At 39.7% G+C, this 20,655-nt stretch overlaps 1 long non-coding RNA gene across 1 annotated transcript; it reads right to left on the bottom strand.

The window, feature by feature from the left end:
- Window positions 1–1,101: 1,101 nt before the first annotated feature.
- On the bottom strand, window positions 1,102–11,719 carry LOC108505157. The gene is made up of 4 exons (XR_001877407.1): window positions 11,609–11,719; window positions 8,925–9,048; window positions 6,352–6,534; window positions 1,102–3,355 (listed from the first exon to the last, which is right to left on the bottom strand). It is a non-coding gene; the product is annotated as an uncharacterized LOC108505157 (long non-coding RNA).
- Window positions 11,720–20,655: the final 8,936 nt, after the last annotated feature.

Below are 20,655 nucleotides of genomic sequence, written 5' to 3'. Positions count from 1 at the left end.
CATGTCTTGATGCCACTCTAAAAGGATCATTTAATATTAAACGAAATCTTTAAGCCCTGTGGGTAGGTAGCTGTTTTACCTGAGAGTAGATAGATCCAGTGTCCTGTCCATGAACCCAGCTCAGCAGGTGTGTTTAAAATATGCCATGGAAAAAATATGCCATCTCTAAATTTGTCCAGGCTTCAGAGTATTTAAAGGGATTACTCACTGAAATACAGCTTTATAATATAACAGCTACAACAACACTCGAACAAACCCTCACCCTTTTCTTATTATTCTTAATTATTAAAAGTATTTGAATTAAACAGAAATTATTATTGAAAAATTTATAGTTCTTCCTTCTGCTTCTTGGAAAACACCTTTTAATAAATGGTTCCATAGTATTTTAAATTAAAAATCTCAAGAAAATACATGAAAAATTGTGAGTAATTTAAGCTATCGTTAGTTCTCGAGAATAGAAACATCTCTGGAACTTCAGGAGTTTACATGGTGTTTCAAATGTTATTTTAGTAACTGTTGTTACTACTAACCTACAGCCAAGCTGAATGGTTGGTGTCTGATCTTGCAAACACTTCAGAACCCTGCAGCTTGCTCTGTGGCATGAGCTAAATGTGTAGTACTAAAAGACTGCAGGAGCTGGACCTTAAGATGTATCTTTTGTTGCTCTTGGCTACTCTTTTTCATCTCATTTGGGAATTCTGGTTTTTGTAATAGCTTTCAGTAAAAATCCTTCTACTCCTCCTCTCTTTGTTTTGATTTTTTTCTTTGTTCTAGTTTTAATTGCCTACTATGCTGATTTTCTTTTTTAAGAATAAAAACAAAGTCCTAGTTGCAGATGGATTTTAATTCATTATTTTAGAAAGGAAAATGGGTATTGATTGTATATTATTCACATCAATGGGTGTAGTTAGTCTTGTCCTCAGAAACACATTTACAAAACCATCATGATATATTGACCTAAGATAAATTTTTAATTCACTTCAGATACAAGCCTCATGACTGCAAATAAAGCACATTTATTTGACACTCCAGAGTTATTTGGTTGCTGAGTGGTTTCTGGTTTTAAAAGAGAATAAACATTTAACATTTATTTCTGGGTTATTTTGGTAAGAAAATCTGTTAATTTTACTTTTTAAAGTCATTATCAGGAGGAAATGGTAGCATAAATTCCAAGAGCAATTTTCTTTTACAGTTTGACTGCATCGTATATGTGAAACAATTCATGGATGCTGGGGAAAAAAAGCTATTTTTTGCTTATTTAAACAGGGCAAAATAAAGAAGGAAAATATTAGGGAGGATCTCATATACTGTCTTCTACCTTTGAACAAGTTCATGTTTATTGGATCAATGCCCAGTACTACTAAGATCCTTCAAGTAAAAACTGTTAGAAAAACATTAAAGACGAATTGTATCTTGTAACTGTGGGTTTGGTACACTTAAATAAAAGCAGTATTTCGAAGTATTGAGCAATCTAAATTCCCAGGATGCAGTGAATCCTACGGCTCAGTGAAAGCTGAAGGAGGAGACTATAATTACTATAGGATTAATTAAGCACATAAACACAGGCAAAATTTTAATCATGGCTTTAGCTTCTGTTGGAATACAGACTTAAGTCTGTATCTATTTTGATGCATTGGGAATCATGAGTCTGCTGCTTCAATTATTTCCATACATTTTATCTCTGTTTTATGGTTAATGTATTGTTCTTTGCCTTCTCTTCAAAATGTTGCATTTTTGTCAGGATTTTAGTTTTCTCTTTTGGCTTTTCTTCTTTTATGCAAAGCCCAAGTTGAAACAACCTTTCATGACATGCACCTCCTCCAAATTCTGTATCTTGCCTATAATGTTCTAGACATCTTCTCTGCCTGCACCCTTATTTGTTCTTGCCTCTGAATTACTTTAGTCACTGTACTAGGTTAAATCATGATTTGATTTACACTGATTTCTGCTTCCAATCTAATTGACCAGTGCTAACTAGAAAAATTTTAGATGAAGCTCTTTTTACATGCTTGTGGAGACCAGATCATATTTATGAAATTAGGAAAATAATTAATAGCACCCTTTCTTTTGTCCTTATGAAGGTGAAAGAGAGGAATTAAGTGTCACATATTTCAGGCCTCTCTATCCATCTAAAGATAAATACTATGTCCACACATCAATGTCAGAGAACAACTTAATGTTTAAGTTCTAATGTATTTGTACCTAATGCTGTCTACAGGGGAGCCTCAGATGTAAACAGAACCTTGAGGGGAGATTATGATGTTACAACCTGGGATTTGTGAAGACAATGTCTGGAAGCTAAGATCCAAAAGGAAGAACTTCAAACAAATCTTCTGTTTCAGAAATAGATGCAGATGAGATTGGTAATTTCCTTAGCAAATAAATTAATTTATTTCAAGTGTTTATACTTTGTCTGTTCTTAAAACTGTTAATCAGGGTATGAACATGCTGATACCAGCTCTTTCTCCTCCAGATAAAGAAATTGGAGACAAGCCTGAATTTTTTTCCTGATTGAATGTAGTCCCAGCAAAGCAAACTGAGCTGAGTTGAGCTGCAACCACATTAGTGATGAGTAAAATGAATTGTAGTGAAAAGAGAAGAATTGAAATGTAGAAATATATTCTAGGAATACCAGATTAATGAAAAAAAGCTGGATATTTTTTGTACAGGTTTAAGTAATGTGCTGCTGATGGACAGCCCTAACCGGTGCTGATGAAATTCAGAGGTAGAACTGAAGGCAAAAATTACTCAACTTCAAGAAAATTGGTGTAGCATTTAATTGACATAGCAGAGAATTATAATTTTAAATGGAAGGAAGCCTGAAAATATTAAAAGTTTTAAAAGAAATATTACACTTTGCTAATACATACATGAAAATGAGAGCATATCATCAAATTTTAAGAAGAAATAGGGCTATTCTATATGAAATTCAAGCTTTATGAAGAGTTTCAAGAATCAAAATACAAACTAAAAAAAAAAAAAAGAGAGAGACATAAAAGATGTTAAAAAACAGTAAGTTTCTGGCCCTTATGGTTGTTGAAATAATTTTAAAAGATGGCCCAAATCAACCAGAACACAAAAAAACAGAAGAAAGACTTGCACTCCCTGACCCCACACCTTTGTAAAACAGCATTTTCAGCCCTAGAAGTTTTTTTGAACTTTGTGACTGGCAATACTCAGTTCCCTAACCGCCTTTCCATTTTCAGACACATGAGGCACAAATGACATACACTCCTGTTGAAGTGCAACACCACAGCTTCTCTGCTGACACATGCCCCAGTATTCCTCAGACAAGACTTCATGAGAAAGATGTGAGTTGCTGGATGAATTGCAGTCTTAGCAGTGCCAGTCTCTCCTGTGAATGAGATACGAGTTATACAAATGTTAGCGTAACTGATTTGGAGGGACTCCTGAAGAATTTGGACAGCCAGTTGCAGCAGATGGGAAGGAAAAGGTTCACTGAATCATATCTTATGGGCAAACTTAAAGGGAAAGAATTACCATATTGAACATTAGGAGGTTAGAGCAGTAACTGACAGGGTTACTGAGACAAGGCACAGCAACACAGATGTGCCATTTTCCTGGGAAGTACTGGAATGAGTGTGTATGTCCAGTAGTTCTTTTAAATGAGAGAGAGGCATGGCAGCCTAGCCTGCTCTAGCAAAAATAAAAGGTAGGGAATCCTTGTTAAAAAGGTTGAGTAGGAGCGCAGTCTGTACTTTTCAGTTTATTTCTAAATATTAGGGATAAATCCTGCAGCTGCTTCCTAAGAAGGAAAATAGTTTATTTCCAGAGAAACTGGAAATATATTTTAAGCAGAATGGATCAGTGAGATGTTGCAGATCAGAAGGGTCTTTTCATTAGGTTTGGTGGCCACTAAGTACATGATTATATCTCAATGTAAGCAGAAATCTTCCTGTTGGGAGTCCAGTCCAAGAGGGTGTCAAAAGTGGCCATGGCTTTGGTGGCAAGTTATATACTGAGGAATGAGGTCCAGTCTCTTAAAAGAAGCACTAAAAGAAGCACTTCTTTCACCAAGACCATGAAAACCTCCTGTAGCCTCTCATGCAAGTTGTCACAATGAGAATCAATCAGTACACTGATGTTTTTATTTTGTCATCTCAGGTATCCCTAGGCAGCACCAGCCCCTTCATTTTTATGCCAGTGTGCAGAGTGTTCTCTTGGATGTATTTTATGTTTCAGTAGTGATTTACATTCACCAAAATGAAGGCCAGATGATCACCTCTGTTATGCAAATGAATGCATGGGGACAGCAGGGGAGTCAGTAACTTGAAGTGGTAAGATGGGACAGTTGTCATTCTGTTCAGGGGGCTTTTTCTCTCTCTATTCATTGACCTTTCAGTAGCTTTCTCGCTTGCAAATTCTCGTTCAAGGGGAAGGGTGCAGTCAACTGGAAGGCAATTTCGGTTAGAAACCACTTTATGTCACAACTGAGACTCAGCTTACACAGGGAAAGATACACCGGATATTAAAGGTGTTCAATAAGTAAAAGCCTTGTTACTTTTAGTGCATATAAACTCTCAACAGTTTAAAGCAACCGGCTTACAACGTATTGATTATTAAGACAGAGAAAGACTTATTTTAATAACATGCAAGTAGCTAGGGTATCTATGCTTAGGGGAAGAAATATAAACAATCTACATGTAATTATCGGGAAATATACTTAATACAGACTATAGTTATGTTTGTCTTTTTAGAGATGTGAATGAAATATTGACTTAAATATTAATCATGCCCTTCAAAAGCAGACAGTGAACTGTGGACCTCCAGAGCTGAATCCATTCTCTTCAGCTTAAGCTAAATAACCAAGCTCCTAGGAACCTGTGGGACAAGAACAGTTATAAAGGAAGAGGTTTTCCAGACCAGCAGAATTGTGTCAATATAATTGTGTCATTCTAACTGAAGTAGCTTACATAAAAATGATAATATAATACTTCTGGTATTTAAATATTACAAATACTAAAAATTAATTTATAAAACCTCTTTTTAAGGCTTAATACTGGGTATTAATAGAGATTCTGTTGGGATCCAGGCCTTAAGCCTTACAGATGGCTATAAGACCTGATAAAATTGTGAATATTCATATTTTGAATCCACTGAAATAGATTAAGTTTTACCTGTATGGGATTAACGTGTATGTTTTCGATTTTCTTTCTTCTTTCTGGCTAGGATGGAGAAAGAATTTGGAGGGAAAAAAAGCAACACCCCACATGGGAATTAACAAATTGATATATTAACAATTGTACATATGTACATATAAAACTAATACATTCATTAGTTAAATAAAATTAATAATTCCATTGGATTTTCAGAAGGTAGAAAGGTAATAATTCTATTTCTCTCAGTGAGAGTAGAATATTCAAAATCTTTGTCCCAGGGCAACAGATAATGTAAGCTTACAGCCTCCATTTTGTAAATTATGTGACAAGAGCCCGAAAACTCTGGTTCTGAATACTTCCTGAGCTTTGGGAAATCTGACTCGAAATTTGTGGCAAAGTCTTATTTCTGAAATTTATATCAATGCACTTGATTCTCTTCTACTAGTGTAGTCCTACTTCAGTGGGTTAATTTCTGAAGTTCCCTTCTCATTCTGTATTGAGCATGAAGTTTGTGGTTTCCATGTCATACCTAAAGAGGGATTTGTGTGCCTGAAACATTCTTTTTTTTACATCCCATTGGCTTGATGAAAAGACATTAGGTCTCCCTACAGGCCTCGCCTGCATGCCTCCTGAGAGAAAAAATGCAAGCTATAATGAGAGCAACTCACAACTGATTCAACCTGGAAACCCTCACAGAAAAAAATACCCTTACAGTCAACAGACGTTTCGCCTAGTCTGACATGTCAGGTTTTGGCCCTGTACTCCTAATAGAAAGCCCCTCCCAGAATAACTGAATCAAAATATCTAAAATTAATCAATATCATATTTATGTATAAAACAGACTAAGGGACGTTATTTGACCTTTTGGTAACTGACCTGCTAACAAAAGCAAGGTCTCACAGGATTTACCTCTTCAGGCTCAGCGTGAGGCAACAAGCCAGTACAACATCTGCTCAGTACGCATTGCAAAGCAAATGAACAATGCTGACACCATTAATCAGCTTGTCCAAGTGAATAAAATGTCAAAACCTGATGTAAGAAAGCTTGGCTTTAAAAGCAAACATTTCATGTGGATCTGCATGGGTCTAATGATGGATTAGTTAACCCTGGAAGATGAAGAATGACTCCAGCCTAATGTTTGAGGGGGAATTGCATCTAAATCTGACAATGTACAAAGAAAGACTGTAAAGAAATTAGAGATATGGGAACTACTTTTACAAAAATCAATCACCTGCCATTGGTGCCTCAAACTTCAGTGTGTGATACTAAACAGAATTAATAAAACACACCTTGTTTTGAGTCCTACCAGGTTGCAAGCTGTGCATTAAAAGTAAGTTTTTTCATTCACAGAACTGTTAAACTGCAGGTAGCATTTTTTCCTTCCCCTCTGCTGAGCCATGGGCAGGAACAGTACCTCAAAGGGAAAAAATACACAGAATTTATTTCAGTGGAATAGATGCAAAGCAGTGCAGCAGTACTTTAAATCTGGGGTTAAATTACAAGTGAAAACTCAGGAACAGTCAGTAAAGGGTGCTGATACTTCCTTATTTAATGAGGAGTAGAACATCTGTTGGGGAAAGAGAAGGTAGGGAACACAGACACATAGAAGCTACAGCTGGAAAAAATCTCTGCTAGCCAGCTTAAAAATGCAGGACCTATTCTATTGCTTTGTCAAATCCGCTTTTGAAACTACAAGGCTTTTCTGCTTCCAAGATTCCCTTTGGAAGATATCTCTGGACTGTACTGTATTTTGGTCTCAGAATATTTTTTCCTGATATCTTTTTTTTTAATAACCTGAATTTCTTCCCATAATAACTAGCACACCCTTTTGTAATACAACAAAAATTCACCTCCCTTGGTAGCTTTCACTGCCTTTCTTTTAGAGTCTGATTGTCTTGTATCTTCTCAGAATATCACGCCCTAAGCTTCCCCATTGGAAATTATCAGGACGGGGGGCCCACGCTGGAACATCACCAGCGGGACAGGCAGCCCTGCAGCGCAGGCCCAGGCCCAGGCCCTGCCAACAGGCCGGTCACGGTGCCCGCACCGCCACTAATGGGCTTCGCTCCGTCCTGGGGAACAAGGGCTGAGGGGCAAGGGACACAGGGGGTGACACACCCCGACTACAGGGGGTCACTGTGGCCAGGGGCCGTCATCAGGCACCAAAGGTGCCCAGGGAAAAAGCCCTACCCTGCTTACAGTTTTGGCTGGGGGTCGGGAGAGCTCCTTTTCCGCCCTGGGGTGTGGAGAGGGGGACTGTCACCCTCCTTACAGGGCAGTTGCCCCTCTCTCTGGGCAGCCACAGGAGCGCGATGGCAAAAGGCCAACGCCAAGCAAAGCAAAGGACCCAGCCCTGCTTACAGGCAGGTCGCCCAGCGCCAAGCCGGCTGGCACAGCCTGAAGCTGCCCACCAGACTCTTAGGGATCCCTGCCCCAGTGATGCCAGGGAGGGACCTTTGCCCAGAGGGCCTTTCTTGTTTTTGCTTATATTCTCTTCCCTGAGGTTAAAAAGACTTTTAATACATGGTATGTTCTGTGTGTGTTAGTACTTCTCTGCTACAATCAAGTTACCTTTCAAACTCTTTTTTGATAAGCTTAGCAAATTGCATTCATTCTGTCCTTCACAGCAGGGCTTTTTTCCCAGCATTCAGATAATCTTTGTGGCTTTCTTTTTACACCACCTTCATTTCTTCCACTATTATAAAGACTCCTTCCTGGGATTTCGTCTGTATAATATTTACAGGTAAAATTGATCATTTTAAAGCCACTTCTTCCAGACAAGTAGATGTTGCCTTAAAATACTCAAGGCATTAAGAGGGAAGAAAGGAATCAGCTCCCATTTCACATTTCCACAGAAACTTTAAGATCCTCAGCTATTCAGGCTGCCCAATTTGTGAGAGTGACCATATGAGTGGTGCAACTGATAAAATCAGGGAATTACTGTACAGGTCTGGTTGAAGAAATGCAGGGGGTCTATAGTGTAGTGTAACACATCCAGTGTCTCAAAACTGAAAGTATTATGCTTTCTGATACAATTTTAGTAAAAAAAATAAAGGAAACACAAACCTCCTGCAGGTGACGATCTCATGTTGAAAATGCATTCAGACCCTACGTATAGGGGTGACTGAAGGTGACTATGAAAGTCTGGATGTACTTTGAGTTTGACCCTTCTGAGAAGGAGAGCTGGCATGTTCCCTCCTTGGAACTCAAAGTCTGTAAGTGTTTTTGACAGTTTAGGCTTTCAGAGGTTTATTAGTGAGCCAGGTGAAAACTGTGCTGCAGAAGAAGGTACTGCTAAATATACTAGTTTTACAGCCCAGAATATAGAGGCTTTGCTACACAAAGGGCTAGTAACAGCAGCCTGGTGTAGAATATAAAAAATGCATCTAAAAACTTGATAAAATCAGCCACACAAATTCACCAACTAAACAACCAAATCATTACAAAAGTCATTTGGATAAGGGGCTGAAAAATCCTAAGCAGAAAAACAGGAATGATGGGAATTTGGAAGGTTGGGCTATCACTACAACAATGTGAGCACTGCACAGCAGCTGCAATCAACAAAGGAAGCAGAGCTACTACTTGCTCAAGTACTTTATTGACAAGCAAGACATAGGTCATTAGACATTGAATGTGATCCTTTACCCAGCTGCCATATTGTAGTATGACATTTCATTTCAGAGCAGAGAACTGGAACTATTTTGCTAGTCCTCTTTACCCAGTATCAGTTAATTGCATCGTCATCCTTGGCTGCTAAACCTGCTATCTTTTTCATGGAGATCACCTGGAGGTTTTTTCACTTACCCTAAGCTCCAGGACAGGCCCCTCTCTCTTACTTCAGCTCAGTCAGTGGGAAAATCCTTTCTTGGGTCACAAACCACTACCAAACTGAAGATGACTGTCGTAAGGCAGTTGGTTTGCTCTCCACCTGAGCCAGAGTACTGAGTTAGGATGAGTTTAAACCTGGACCAGCATGATAATATAGAGAAATACTCATTGTTTCATCCAAATCCACTCAGATTGGCTGGTATGGTATCACAGCAGAAAGCACTCAGACAGGTACACACACGCACACAGATGCACTGACAGAGGTCCTCAAAATTCTAATGCATTTAACTGCCATGGTATAATAAGATACAACACTCTACATTCGACTGGATCTGCAGCAGAAATGCAGTGAATGGCAAATCCAAAAGCAGTGCTCTTTTCCCTGTCAAAGCACAGGGGGGATCTGCTACAAATAAGCAGTGGTGCTGGGGTGCTGGCCAGGCATCCCTAACCAGGGAGACAGTGCTGGAACATGCCTTCCGTTTCTGGCCTTCCCTTGCTATCATTCCTGTAGGATCTGTGCTCTCTGCTTCCCCACTGCACCCTTGTGGCAACTGCAAGGTTGGCCTTGCAGGTACTTTTCTCATCCATTTTGATCTATGCATGCAATTTAGTTACAGGTTTCAAAAAGAAATATTCCTTCTTATTATGTCATCCATGAAACAATTCATTTATTCATAATAACTTCGTGTGTATTTTCTTGACAGTCCAGCAATGTTCTTATCTTTTAACATATTTATCAAATATAAGGAAAATTTGGTTCTTTTCCACTCATTATTTAAAAGATTACTCATCCCCTGTGTGAGAATTTTAAAGAAAATCCACAAAACACAAATTTTTGCTTAACTTTTAGTTTGGTCTTCCAAAATAGAAGTATGATATTTGTCTAAAATTAGATTATTCAGAAGACGGTGGCAACAAATGTATTTTTATACCTGGAGTAATTAGTATGTTTTACATCCACCCTGCAACAGCTGGTTTAGTCTGGCATTATAGTTTTTCCAGAGCTGTTGAGGGATTTCTTTAGCCCAATAGGATTTGTGTTGATTACTGCTGCACTTTTTTTAGTGCTTTTTATTCATGGGGTTTTTTTCTTATCTTGACTCTGAAAGTTCTAGCCATTTGGGTTATTACAAATTTTGGTCTGTTTATACTGTAATTCCACTACAATAATAAAGAAGTCAGACTTTCACAGACTTTCATGCACACACACACAACATATACACACACATACACAAAAGAACTTGCAACTCATTTGCTGCAATCCTAAATTTGAATAAATATAAATATTTAAATTGTTTAAAGACAGGGTAGGGTGAAAAGGCGATTTTGGTTCTAAAACGCCTCAAAAAAGACCAAGAAAACCTCAAAAGGCTCCAAAACCACCTCAAAACCCCGATGTAATAAAATTGACTATAATTGACTAAAATTGAGTAATAAAGGCAATATATAAATTATTGAGCAAAAGTAGAGAGTGAAAAGGTGATTTTCATCCTAAATGCCACAAAAAAGACACAAAATCCATTCAAATCCCCTCAAAATTCAAATGAAATTGACTATATTTGACTAAATATGAGGAAGTAAGGTGATATTTAAGTTATACTTAAAAAAGGGGGGGTTGGAAAGTGATTTTGGCATTAAAATGCCCTGAGTAAATATGAATATCCCTCTCTACTCTATGTGTGAATAAATAGGAATAAATAGGAAAAATTAGGGTGATATTTAAGAAAGGATTAAAAAGTGTTTGGGGCACCAAAATGCCTCAGGAAAGACCCAAAATGCTACAAAAACACCTCAAAAAGCCCCGGAAATTTAAATAAAACTAAGATTTAATAAATAGAAATAAATTAAGGAAATATTTAAGTTATTTAAGAAAGGCGAGGATGAAAAGGCGATTTTGCCCTTGAAATACTTCAAAAACGCCTCCAAAAAACCTCAAACCTCCATAGAAATCCTCCCAAATTAAATAAATGTTGAATTAATATTAATAAATTAAAGCAGTAGTATTAAAAAACCGTAGGGTAAAGGTGCTTTCGGCACTGAAACGCCTCAAGAAAGCACCAAAAAGCCCCCCAAATGCTAATAACTGCATTTCAACTAATTAATAAACATTTAAGTTTTAGGGTTAATTAGTTTAATTAGGGTAGAAATTCAGTTAAAGCGTTTAAAAGAGAAATTTGGGTCCAAAATGGGGCAAAAAAGCCCTGAAACCGCATTTAAACGGAACAAATTTAATCAGAATGAAAGAACCTGAGGTAAAAGTTGCCTGTAATTGCAAAAATTTGAGGCAATTTGCTTTAACTTGAGGAAAACCAGGGGTTAAAAGGCGTTTTTAGCCCTAAACCCCCTCAGAACACCTGAAAACCCTCAAAAGACTCAAAGCTCCCCCAAACAGCCGCGATTAGAACTAATTAATCGATGAAGTAATTAAATTATTCCTTCAATGGATTAAATTAAGGCAACGAATTAAGTCACTACATGGGCTCGAAACAGGCTCCAAACCCCTTCGGATTTCCCCGGCTAAGCCCCCAAGCCGCCTCAAAACCCTCCGCGGCGCCAACTAACGCCTTAATGAGTATCTTAGTCAACACCACGAGCGATGGTAACATTAATTTTACTAATTAATTACATTTGGTAATTAACCGCCACCTCCACCGTACCTTGCCGGCCGCCGCCACCCCGCCGCGGCACGCCCCGCGCCGCCCTTTATATCACCTCGGTCGCTCCCCTCCCATTTCCGCCCGGGGCCAATCAGCGCGCCGCGCGCCCCAGCACACCCCGCCCACTGGGCAGGGAGGTGCCTTCCCGGGTTTTCGGTGCTCAGCCAATCAGCGCGCGGTTGCCCTTAGCAACTGGACAGCGCCGGGAGCCGCCGTGGCGCTGACCAATCAGCGCCGACTTTGCGGAGGCGCGCGAAGAGCTAAGCCAATGGGAGCACCGCGCGCCTCACGCCGGCGGCCAATCAGAGTGCGGCGGCCGGGAGGGAGGAAGGCAGAGAAACGGCGGCAAGCAGCGGCTGGGTGGACAGATGGAGGGACCGCCGGGGACACCGAGGGACCCAGGAGGACGTCTCGCCGTTTTTGGGGGCTCCAAAGCTCAGGAGCTTCAGCGCTGCCTCCTCCCGCCCCCCCCCCGCCACTTTTCGTCTTCAGCGCGCGGCTTCACCACCCCGTGACACGCTTGCCATAGATGGCTATATTTGCATAAAGGGGCGTGTTTCCGTCCACTGGCGGGCAGCCTATCTGTGGTTTTTTCGCATAAAAGAGAGCCGAGCTTGTCGGCACCGCCGAGGGTTTTGTAGCACCCTGTCACTGACCCACAGGGACCCTCAAGGACAGCCCGCTGCCCCGCAGGGACCCCTCAAGGGCACCCCAGTACCCCACAGATGCCCCAAAACATCCCATAGAGACACAGAGGTGTCCCATAGGGACCTCCAAAGCCACCCGAGTGTCCCATAGTGACCCCCAAGTGACCCAGAGTGACCACATAAGTGCCTAGAGGGACCTTTAGAGACCCCCAAGTGCCCTACAGAGAGCTCCAGGCGACCTATAGGGACCCCCAAGTGCTCCACAGAAACCCTCAGGGACCCACAAGTGACCACCAGACCCACATACTGCTCCATAGTGACCCCAAGCATCTCAGAGAGACCCATAAGTGACCCCTGATTGACCCATAGAGACCCCCAAGTGCCCTACAGGGACTTTCAGGGACCTCCAAGTGCCCCCTAGAAACCCCACCCCCCGTCATGCCCCCTTGACTCACCAAGGGTAAACAGACAAACCCCTCAACACCATCAGAACCTGCACCCGCAGGGGAAAAGGTTAAAAAAATACAGTAGAATCATAAGACCATGACAAAAGAAAAATTGTGTATGCAAAACTGTAAAACACAGAGACGGAAAAAGCATTTTATTGATGAAAAACAACATGGAGGACCAGGAAAAATGGAAGTCACAGCTGGTGTTCCTGGATAGAAAGGACAAGGATTTTGTGGACAATGGGATCCAAATACCTTCTCCCCTGTTAGGACACTGCAAAAAGCCCTAAACATATTCAGTCACAACACCACCACAAGATTCCTAAACAACACACTGGCAAAAAGCCTAAAGGAGCAGGTCAGAAACAGAGAATGAACCAATAATCAGCCCATGATTACTACAATCCCAGGGCATAAAGAAATTGGAAAAAAATTCTAAAAAGAAACTTCCCCGCTATCCCCACCTGCATGAACCCATCTAACTTCAACTGGTCTCACCCCAGCGACGAAGGGCGCAGTCCCACCTCCTGCTGGGAGCCGGGCCCTCTGGGCAAAGGCAGCTGGGCATGCGAAGCAGTGGCCCACGAGGCTACTGCCCTGCTTACAGGGGGCTCCAGCACGGGCACATGTCCAGGCCCTGGCTACAGGCGGGTGGTGGTGCCTGTTATTTACATTTGAGTAAGCAAGACTGAAATTCCTCTGTCCTCTGGTTGTAGTGGTGGAGGCTGGGGAAGGGTAAGTGCAGTTCACAGTACAGTGTGGTGCTAATGTACTTCTTCTGTTGAATGGTTTAGGATGCAGGAATCATGCGGCAGGAAAAGGAACTCCTCTCTTGATTTCTGCACTTAAGTGTTTCTCTGGGGCACTCATTACACTGGAAAATCCAAGAAACACAGTGTTATAAATAAGTCCCCGGAGAAAAGTTTTGCTGCCCTTTCTGCATGTAGTGTTATTATCCATAAATGGAGGAGGCAACTGGAGAATGCATAATTCTCCAGTTGCAAAATATTTTGTGGTTATTCAGTTTTAGTACCATGTATGCCTGTCTATCCCCAATCTTCGCTATTTTAATTGCAAGGAGTTACTCTGAATGGATCATCAATTATTATGTATGACTGGATGTGACCAGGGTGGGGAGCAATGTTAAATATTGATCATTTGTGTGTCAAGTGGTGGATGGCAGTGTAAAACCATGACAAGAAAAAAGTGTGTGGTATTTTTTCCTTAAAACAAGACACAGAGAGAGTTGATACTAGGGTTCAGTATTAATTACTCAAGTGCCATGGTTCCTCTGTAAGTTCCCATTTAAAGAACTCTTCCTTCCACTTCTATGATACATAGCTGGCAATTGTTAATGAACTCTTGCAGATAAGAAGTTATTTTGTGTTTTCAAATTTTTTTTTTCAGGAAAAGGTATAACCACATACCTCCATGAAGTTTATTATGCTGTGCTGATGGCTTATACAATGCGGCAAATAGAATATTATAAATTCATTAGAAGTAAAAAAAAAAGAGGGACAGAAAAGCAGGTCCAGTGTTACACAGACAAAGGAAGGCCAAATTTCTGTCTGTTGTGTATTTATATCAGCAAACCATCAAAGACTGTTTAATATGACATAAGGAATCTTTCTTTTGTTAGGGGAAAAAAAAGTGAAGATAAAGTCCCAAGAAACTTCTTGCTTGGTTTATTAAAGTAAAAAAAAACCAAATTACTACTTATTTCAGCTGGAATAGGCCCACAAGAAATTTGTTGCTAGAAAGGAAGTACCACTGGAATCACATTCATAACCAAAAAAATAAAATTTCCGGCTAGTAATGAAGAGTAAAAAGCAGTAACAAGAACTGTGAACATTATGGTATTAAAAATTCACTTTTGCAAGAGAGTTGTCCAGAATGCTCTCTCAGAGAGGAAAGAAATTTAATTGTCCTAACTTCCCATGAAGTGCATATGGCCCAAGTGATTTTGTTGTAGCTGCTACTGAGCATTTCCATTAGGATACAGTTTAATTTACATTTGTAAAGATCCCCTTTCAACAGAGGCTTTTATGGTGCTTAGAATGGTATAACCTTGGTTAAAGGTCCAAGTTTTATATGTGTAGAGTGAAGCTCAAACATTTAGTAAGATGTGTATAAGCCACCTTCTACCAGCTATTAATGCTTGGCATCGAGAAAGGGGAAATTCCACCTAATCTGAGATCTGCGTTCAACGCCGGGACAGTCGATGTCCAAACTCTTTAATGGATATCTGATTCTGCAAGTTTTTTACCGTTTCAAGTCAGGCTTTGATGTTTCCTGGTTCTCTATGGAGGATGCAATCGCAGCTGGGGGTGCTGAGCGGGGCTGACCAGGGTTACTGACAGGGATAGTTCTTCCTCTGCTGTGTTCGGTGCATTTGACAGTGACATCTGGTGACCAGTTTAGTTAAATGCAGGTTCGTACTTCAGGGCTCGTTTCTGTCAGCTCTTCTTTAACTTCAGTGTGGTAAAAAGTCCATCTGAAAGCAAGGACTTGGCAAAGGCACTGTAGTTTCTCCATTTATGGACTTTAGGTTCCTCTTTCCTCCTCTCACTGTTCCCAGCTGGATGCTTTCCAGAATGGATGTAGCCAATTGGACTAGAGCTGCTTAAGGTTTTCACAGTCTTTACTGAAGCCTCTGCATTTTGCTTTTATCACCTGTCTAGAAGCAGAGGAAAATTCCCAAACATTTGTAATAATCTTCCTGCTTACTTTTTGTTTATACTGAGATGCTTGGAAGTAGGAATCCGCTCATCTCTTGTTCTGGTGAGCATGACAGAGAAGGCTATTCCCAATTTCTAAATTAGAACACAAATCTCATGAAAAGGATGAAGAAAATAAGAAAAAGTAAACCAGGAGAATAGTGTTCCAACATTGCTATCTGGTATACAGGTGTTTGTTCCAGAAAGAGTGTTCACCAGATAGGGAGAGTGTGGATAAAGGCACACCTAGGTTATAAGGAACCTTCTCATTCAAAAGGGAGTGGGCATCCCTTTGCAGGCTGTTCAGAGCCTGCATGCAGTATCTGCATAGGCCCCTCTCCTGCTCACTGACTCATCTTGCCTGTTTCTCGGGTCAAGCTGGGAGAGGAATCTTGCCTTTCTCTAAGTTTAATCAATAAACTGTTCATGCACTGCAGGAATGGAGCAGCTTGTCCTTTAAGGCCTGTTTTATGTTGCTTCTCATTTTATGGGATGAAACAAACAGTGTCAGATGTACAAGGCTTTAGTGCAGCATTAGATCTGAATGTTCCTGGGTTTGAGATCTGGGCTTAAACTGAGGCATTCCTAAAGTTCAGGTTCATCCAACGAACATGAGTTTATTCTTCAAATCAAGATTTTAGTCCATGCCTATCTGTGTCACTGGTACTTGAGCTTGCAAACTTCTAATTTGATATTATTTATCCCTTTCCCCCTTTAAAAGGGGTAGGGCTGGGGGTGTAAACCCAACAACTTTCTGTACATTTTGATTCTTTTTTGAAGTAAAGAGCAGAGCGTTACCTATGGGCAGCCCTGGTGGTCCCTAGTGGTACCTGCTTTGGCACCGTATTATTGTCTTACTATTCACCATAAAGCTTTTGCCTTTTTCTTTACTGTCAACTTTATGTAATAGGGCCCTGGCTCCAGCAACAAAATGCTTGTTTATAACTGCAGGCCTTTGCATTGTTGAATTTCCTTCCGTCTCTGTAACTCTGTAACACAGGGCTGTGCAATTCTTTTTGCATGAAAACTTGTTCTCCATGATTGACATTATCTTTCTGTTCTGTGTTACCTGAGACTTCAGTACGATGTGCTTTCTTGGACTATCTTCTCCTTGGACCAATATTTTTATTAAAATATTAAGCAGAACTGGGACTGACAGAGACTTCAGAAAGCACACCCCTTTTCTTCCCAATTGTACAAACAGTTGTAATCTCTTCTTACCTATCTAATAGTTATTCTTTTAATCTCAATTTTTTCCACTTTAATAGTTAATCTCCCTTGAGCCAGTGAAAGCAATTCTTGATTTAAGTCTATTGAGATTAGTTCCAATACACTGAGCATGTCTAAAAAAGCAGTTATCTAACTGAAGACACTATAGATTACCACAATCTAGTGTAACAAAACCATGTGGCATTTTATCACAGTTTTCATTTACTTCTCTGACCGAGATTTACTCATTCTATAGTAATGGTACTGAAGTCTTGTAAAATGTCAGTTTTATCCTCTCACTTGCTCCTTTTAAAAATGCATACAGCATATTTTTTGCTGTGAGTCATAGGGTATTGCTGTCAAATTATAGGAACAAATATCCTATCTGCTATACCAGTGATTTTTTTTATACCTTTGGATGGAGACAATCTACCCCTTAATTTCAGTTTTGTTGTTATTGTCCAAATTTTGGTAATACATAAGATGTGGTAAATGCTTCACTGCCATGGGATGTCCTACTCTTATTCTCATGAATGTAATAATCCCTACTGTAAACAGAAGAAAAGCTGTACTTAATTTCTAGGTCAAGCTAAATCGTCCTTTGCCTCCATTGCATCGTGACTGGGTAGAGGCCTCACTTCTTTGTGCTTTAGCTTTTCTGTGTTATAAAGTTAAGAACCTGGGTTCTCTTTTCTTTGTAAGTCCATCTAGGCCCTTCTGGGTGATTTTCTGTACCTTTCACATCTGAAGAATGCTTTTTGCCAATTAATGCTCTTTCCATTCCTGTATAAACTCTCTACTTAGTCATACTTCACATTGAAGTGTCTGTTTTGACAAGTTTTCCTTTCATTTGAGGTTAGAGTTCATTTTTTTTCATTATTTACACACTTGAATTACTCTGGATGACCTTACCAACTAGTTTCCTCAGTTTCTCAAACTTTGCATTTGAGAGACAAAAATATAATAACAGATCTAATTTTTGCCTAAATTGAACTTCTAAGATGAATTGAAGCAGTTTGTGATCCCACCATTTTAAAGAAATGTGGATGCACTTGAAAACAAAACCATTGTCCTGCACGAGCATTTCAGTTGTGTATTGACAATCCATTCCTTACTAGAACTAGATTTTACAGTTTGGATTTTAAAGTCTGGGGCAACACACAGATCTGCTCAGGCCTTTTCCCCTTGGATTTCATGCTTTGTGGATAACACAGCTCACAAAGAGACCACAAACTTCTGAGGCTATGGAAGCAGTGTAGTGAGCATGAGGCACACTGCATTACAAAAGAACAAGGGAGTTAGAGACAATGGCCATACCAAAATAAAAGTAAAATTCAGTATGGTATCTGAGATATGTGCTGTATGCAGAGGCTTGAAGTAGGCCATAGGAAATGCTGATTGCTGTCCATATCTTTCCCCTTGTTTAGGGAGATTATGGCATCTGAAGAGAGTTGATACTCTGAAGTTCCCTACCTGCTGCTAGTGAGTTGAATGGCTGTAATTTCCCATTGCTTTTTCTCCAGCATCTCTCAGCATTAGGCTATAAGTGGAGGTAGAAATCTCATGGCCAGTCTGATTTTCCATGTTTAAAAAATGGATTACTGTGCAGTATTTCTAGGACCAAGAGAAGATCAAACAGATGAAAATCATTGCAAGCATCTAGTGTTCAAGGTGCTTGGCTGGAATGGGAAGCTTCTGTATCTGGACTCTGCTCTGAGGCTAATTTGTTTTTACCTAATGATTGTTTGATGTAAATTGTGTGTGCAATACTGAGAGATGAGATGAGATGAGATGAGATGAGATGAGATGAGATGAGATGAGATGAGAATCAAATAGAAGTTGTTTCCTGTCTTACTCTTTGCTCAGTACCTCAAGCTCAATGCTGAAATGTATAGGGCAGGTCGGTCCTGAGCATTTGCTCTGTACAGAACCCCAGACAGTCAACAAATTATTGCTTGAAAAAAGGCATTTTGTTTTTCTGATTGTTGAGTAAGTGGTTCTGTATTAGAGTTTTCCATTTGTGCAGATAAAATCCCTCTTTTATAGACTAAAATCTCACCACTTGCTTAGTTAACGTACATATAAGGTATATATAGATCCTATTCAATGACATTTTTAACCACCTAGGGTTGTCCACAGCAGTTCAATCCATAAGCATCATGCCAAACCAGGCAGCTGTTTGTTAAACACGAAAGCACGAAAAAAACAAATGAGCAGAATGTATTCACAACTTCTCAGGCTCCATCAAAACTTCAGTACTTACTATGGACTGTCTCTGAAACTTTCAGGCATAATACAAATGAAGATACTGTACTGTGGGCTTTGACAAATATAGAAATCTCAAAATAATTAAGAATGCAAACTACTGTTTAAAAGTTTTTGAAATGCTATGTCAGTTTATGAATCATCTGCCCATTGGTCATAATATACAGGCAAATTAAAAATTAGCTGAAGGATATTAATTAAAGAAGATTAAAAGAAAAATGCTACTTATCATGAAAGAGAATGGAATGTGCTCATTGTTGAAGTGAGCTTGTAACACTTTAATATGTATATAAGCTTATGATGTGTGTTTCACTCATAATTGCAGTATGTGGAATCTGAAACAAGCAGAATGTGTTCCAGAATTGGCAATTTCTTAGGCGGTCGAGATTCTTCATCAGCCACTGCTTTTTGAATTGGCCAGTCAAATTCAGAGCCTAAATTCCAAATGGATTCTTCAGTTCAAGATTTTGAGAAACAAAAGTTCTGTCTTTATTTTAGTCCTTTAGAGAGATGTGTCCACAATGGTGGGGACATTTTGTTTCTATATGAGCTCTTATGTATTCCTGTATTTAGTAGCTTTCTGTTTTATAATAGCAAAAAATAACTGTTGTTTAGTGTTCAGGACCAGAACATCCTAGACATTGTGCACAAGTGCCTATTTAATTTTGAGAGGTCAAACAGACAAACATTTGGTCTCTCCGTTTCTGTTCCAGTTTCTCAAGAATGATGGTAATATTTGGAGCATGTAGGAAATGTGTCCTAGGTGTAAAATCTCCCTGTAATGCATGAATGAAAGTGCTACCTTCTGCTAATGTAACTTTCAAAAGCTCCAGATAGTTTATGGGCAGGAAAATCTATTTTAAGAACCACTTGCAAGTGGGAGAGAAGAGGAAATGAGGTCTCTTGGGTATTCCTTCTTCTAGCAGTATTGATGTAAACTTTTCTTTCTCAGGAGAGAAAGATTCCCATTTGTTTTTCATTCATATATGTTTAAATGATAGGAAGAGTAAATTACTCCTACTAACAAAATCTAATACTTCTTATACCTATATTTCATCATACCAGAATCAAACTCAAATCTTGAGTGCATTAGATAACAAAAGGAGAAGCTGCAAAATACTTTCAAAACTATTTTTCTACTCAGTGTTTGGCACTTTTGGACATATTTTTCATCTGAAATGTAGAAAACAGTACACACAGATAGGTGGTGGCCAGGTCAGGTAAGTGGTGAGTTGCAGCAGTGCAAGAAGGATTTGCACTGAAGGAGCACTGCGTTCTGGACTGCAGCTCTTACCTGCAGCAATGTATACAGACAACAGAATGCCTAAAGGTTTTCCCATTTGTCGTTTTCTCTGATAATAAAGGGCCAAGAAGTGCTATGAATCAAAGGATTAGCTACAATCACACAGCTGTCACAGTGAACTATTCTGCATTCTGCTGTGCTGGGGTGTTGAAAGAATGAGTTGTGATGTGCAGGGACAGGTAAAGCTGTTGTTGCTTCGCAATAAATGAATGCTAGAAAGTGTCCATATGCATGATTTGGACATGTTTCCTGGATTGCCAGGGAAGGCAATGAATGAGCAATGAGAGAAATCTTTCCTACAACATTTATGGTATCTTGGAGATTTCCTCATCTGTAATGTTCTTATAATTGCTGGGACATAGAGCTAGTTGAACATTCACCCCATTGTAATGTTTTACCACTGAAAATGTTGATTTCAGGTATATCTCTGCTTGTCAGCTTGCCTGTGAAATTCTTT

This window comes from Lepidothrix coronata, unplaced genomic scaffold (assembly GCF_001604755.1).
Source record: "Lepidothrix coronata isolate B3197 unplaced genomic scaffold, Lepidothrix_coronata-1.0 Scaffold184, whole genome shotgun sequence".
Taxonomy (NCBI): Eukaryota; Metazoa; Chordata; class Aves; order Passeriformes; family Pipridae; genus Lepidothrix; species Lepidothrix coronata.
Note: the sequence above shows the minus strand (reverse complement) of the source record. Positions and strands in the feature narration are given on the sequence as shown.